Source organism: Mirounga angustirostris, unplaced genomic scaffold, assembly GCF_029215605.1.
Source record: "Mirounga angustirostris isolate CCGP_5_RB_7025 unplaced genomic scaffold, mMirAng1.0.hap1 SCAF_2, whole genome shotgun sequence".
Taxonomy (NCBI): Eukaryota; Metazoa; Chordata; class Mammalia; order Carnivora; family Phocidae; genus Mirounga; species Mirounga angustirostris.
The window spans coordinates 105,437,702-105,442,071 of NW_026991710.1; the positions used below are offsets into that span (position 1 = coordinate 105,437,702).

General features: G+C 34.5%; 1 pseudogene; it reads left to right on the top strand.

The window, feature by feature from the left end:
* Positions 1–3,758: 3,758 nt before the first annotated feature.
* Positions 3,759–3,857, top strand: LOC123849138 (U6 spliceosomal RNA; annotated as a pseudogene).
* The last annotated feature ends 513 nt before the right edge of the window (positions 3,858–4,370 follow it).

The window sequence follows — 4,370 nt, forward strand, 5'->3', positions numbered from 1 at the left end:
TCTAGGTAGAGGGAGAAGGAGCAGAAAGAAAAAAAAGAGAATGTGCAAAGGCATGAAAGCAGTAGAGGTTTGGTTTACTAATAATGCACACACAAAAAAAAATTCAGCATGGCTATGCATGGGTGTGAAGTAGAAAAGGATAAGTAATAGATAGCAGAAGACAGAACATGCAGGACCACATAAACCTTGTTTTAAACTGCGTCCTAGTTTAGAAATAACTTACTAGCTGCAAGACAGAAAATGGGGTTATAAGTGCAAAGACGTGAGAAGAGGAAATTATAGTTACTCAGGTGAGGGATGATGATGGACTATTTAATGATGAGGATATTGAGGAATGAACTGGATCAGAAATGTGTGTTGTAGGTAGAATAGTAAGAACATAATTGATTGAATGTAGGCAGGATATAGGGAGAAATAAAATAATGGTTTCTAGGTTTTGGATTTGACTCCTTGAGTCAGTAATGGTGATATTCACAATGTAAAGTGCATTGGTGAGAAAAGGGAGTTGATATATTCAATTTTTAACATGTTGATTATGTGGTAACTGAGCCAACCACCAAGTAAATATGTCTAATGAATATATAGATACAGAGTGCACAAGAAAGGCACTAACCATATACAGAGATTGCAAATGTAGTAAAGTATAAGTTGATGGTGAGGGTGACAAGTGATGGGATCAACAGAAGAGGAGGGAGATCTTTCAGTGCATGATTCAGGACTGTCTGGAGCTGCCCAGAGATGAGGTATAATTACATATTTGCCTCACTAAATAGTTTATAATTTGAAGGGTTCATTCAGCTTTATCATCTTCATGTCCCTCTTCACCCTTCACCACTTTATCAGTTCCTCGGTGAGGACACTCTATGGCTATACACTCTCTGTGTATAGCTAAGCATTTCCTCTATATAAAGCAGGAAGCTGTAACCTGCTCCTTCTCTGTTTTGGGTCCAAGTCCAAAGAATGGAGAATGCTTATTGAACTTACATTCTTGAAGTCTCAATTCTCTGGCTTCAGTGCCAGGATTGTATTTCCAAGTCCTCTCTGCCTCCATTTATGTAGATTTCTAGCAACATTTTATACTTTGGTGACTTATAACAACAAGGTATTATTTTCTTAAAGGTTTTAAATGTTCACTTAAAAAATTATTCCCAACATTGATTCAGTATCTTATTACGATAGAATTCATTTTTTAAGTTTTTATTTAAATTCCAGTTAGTTAATATACACTGTTATATTAGTTTCAGGTGTACAATTTAGTGACTCAACATTTCCAGACATCACCCAGTGCTCATCACAAGTACACTCCTTAATTCCCATCACTTATTTAACCCATACCCCCACTCCCCTCCCTCTGGTAACCATCAGCTTAATTTTTTGATATTAATATTACATGAAAATTTCTTACCATTTAAATTCATAGAATATTAAATTATGTGACAAATTTCGCTTAAAATCAATTCTGTATTTTAGTTTTGTTGACTATTTCCTTTGCTGTGCAGACTTTTTATCTTGATGAGGTCCCAATAGTTCATTTTTGCTTTTGTTTCCCTTGCCTTTAGAGACGTATCTTGCAAGAAGTTGCTGAAGGAAAATTGAATGGGAAGAAATCAGAGAGGGAGACAAACCATGAGGGTTTAACTCTGGGGAACAAACTGAGGGTTATAGAAGGGGAGGTGGGTGGGGGGTTGGGGTAACTTAGTGATGGGCATTAAGGAGGGCACATGATGTGATAAGCACTGGGTATTATATGCAACTGATGAATTGTTGAACACTACATCAAAAACAAATGATGTACTCTATGTTGGCTAATTTAATTTAAATAAAAAAAATGATTCTGCAAGTAACTCAATAATTCTATAATCTTAGAAAAAATAAAGTTTAGAAATTTTAAAAATATTGTCCAGATGGGCTACTTTTTTTGTTGTGCTTCTTTCCTTGCTTTTAGCATAAAAAAAAATCTAACCATATTCTGGCCTAAGAAAGCTAACAATTAATTTTACAATCATTTTATTATTATATTTTTGTGAATTAGAAGTCATAGTCAATAGAAAGTAAGATTTTCTTTGCTAGGTGTGTCTCCTTTCTTTATGAACTTTAAAACTCTACAATTATATTCACCAAATTTTAAAATAACATGAAAATTAAAAGATAAGTTAGAGTGAGTGGTATATGTAAATCAGAAAAGCAGCTTTTTCATTTAATACTTACTTTATAATGAATTAAGTCAAACTGGTTTATGTAGAGGTCCATTTCAGAAGTATCAAACAGATAGTGTTGCCTTTTAATCAATATCAAATCCTTTTATTGTAATCCTCTTTTTTTTCCTTCACATAACATTCTTAAATTTTAACCTACATAATAGTGTAATATATACCTTCATATATTATACTCTTGTCTTACTAATTTATAATTTGAAATGTACAATTGGTTATTATCTTAGCACTATCTAGGATGTACTTAATATTTATTCAATTAATGATATAATCTTGACACATGGAAAAATTAGATGCTCATTAAAACAAGAACTAGTATTCACAAACTGTTTACAATGTGCCAGATGTTTTAAAAGTCCCCACAACAAACTTAAGATAGACAGACAGATATATCATCGATAGATCTTTCTTCATTTTACAAATAAGGAACATAAATTACCACAAAACTATTAGTAAAGATTACCCTCTGATCTCTGCTTGCTAAAAGTTTTATTGAAATCTAAAAAAACAGGGTGCCTAGGTGGCTCAGTCGTTAAGCATCTGCCTTTGGCTCAGGTCATGATCCCAGGGTCCTGGGATCGAGTCCCACATCGGGATCCCTCCTTGAGGGGAAGCCTGCTTCTCCCTCTCCCACTCCCACTGCTTGTGTTCCTGCTCTCACTATCTCTGTCTCTGTCAAATAAATAAATAAAATCTTAAAAAAAAAAAATCTAAAAAAACATTCTCTCAAAGGCTAGCACTTTATTGAATATTATAAACTTATGATACAAATTACGAATTTTCCATTTGAGACTCCTGTATTTTGAGAAGTTATAGCTATAGTCACCTGAATTATAGATTACTTAAATATATTAATCAGCTTATCAAGTAAGTAATCACTTTGACAAAATGTAGAAGACAAGAATATATATTAGCAATTTATCCATATTAAGGATAGGTTCCATTCAGGCCCTAAACTTTGAATAAAAATGGATGTTCATATATGAATTATTAAAGATTTTAAACCAAATAACAAACTATCAAAATTAGTTCAATATTTTATCATGAAAAATATGCCTTCACAAGAACCTGAAAGACCAGGATGAATTTAAAGTGCCTATACGCCTCAGATGTCTGTGTTTGAATGTGTTGGCCAGAGAGGAGCAAGACCCCAGCCCCATGTCTTCAGCCCAGTCTTCTCCCATTGTTTTTTTTTTTTTTTTATGATGTTATATTAATCACCATACATTACATCATTAGTATTTGATGTAGTGTTTCATGATTCTCTTGAATCACAGACCTGTACCTCTGAAACTAATAACACATTATATGTTAAAAAAAAGAAGATAGTAGGAAGGGAAAAATGAAGGGGGGAAATCAGAGGGGGAGACGAACCATGAGAGACTATGGATTCTCCCATTGTCTTCTTCTTTTTTTTTTTTTTTGGATATCAAAATCCAGATTTATTTTAAAAGAAATAGGTAAGAAGAATGAGTCAAAATAATGAAACCAATTTTATCAGAGATCAAGAAAAAAATCCGGTATTTATGATTAAAAATATTAAACATACTTCAACAGCACATATACTGATATTGGAATGATAGAATGTTAGCACAGCTCCTGTGCAAGAATGACATATAAAGTTGTGAGGTGTTCCATGTTTTTTCTTTTTAAAATTTTTTTCTTCTTTTTTCTTTATTATGTTATATTAATCAACATAAATTACATCATTAGTTTTTGATATAGTGTTCCATGATTCATTGTTTGCGTATAACACCCAGTGCTCCATTCGATACGTGCCCTCTTTAATACCCATCACCAGGCTAACCCATCCCCCACCCCCCTCCCCTCTAGAACCCTCAGTTTGTTTCTCAGAGTCCATAGTCTCTCATGGTTCATCTCCCTCTCCAATTTCCACCCCTTCATTCTCCCATTGTCTTCTAATCACTGACCTCTTCTTATTTCTGGAGGAAGCTCATGCTCACAAGTGTGAACACTTCAGCTCTTACTTTCAGGCTCCATCCAAACAGCCTCTCTAAAAAGCCTCCCCTTGGGGGTCTGGGTGGCTCAGTCAGTTAAGCATCTGCCTTTGGCTCAGGTCATGATCTCAGGGTCCTGGGATTGAGTCCCGCATCATGCTCCCTGCTCAGTGTGGAGCCTGCTTCTCCCTCTCCCTCT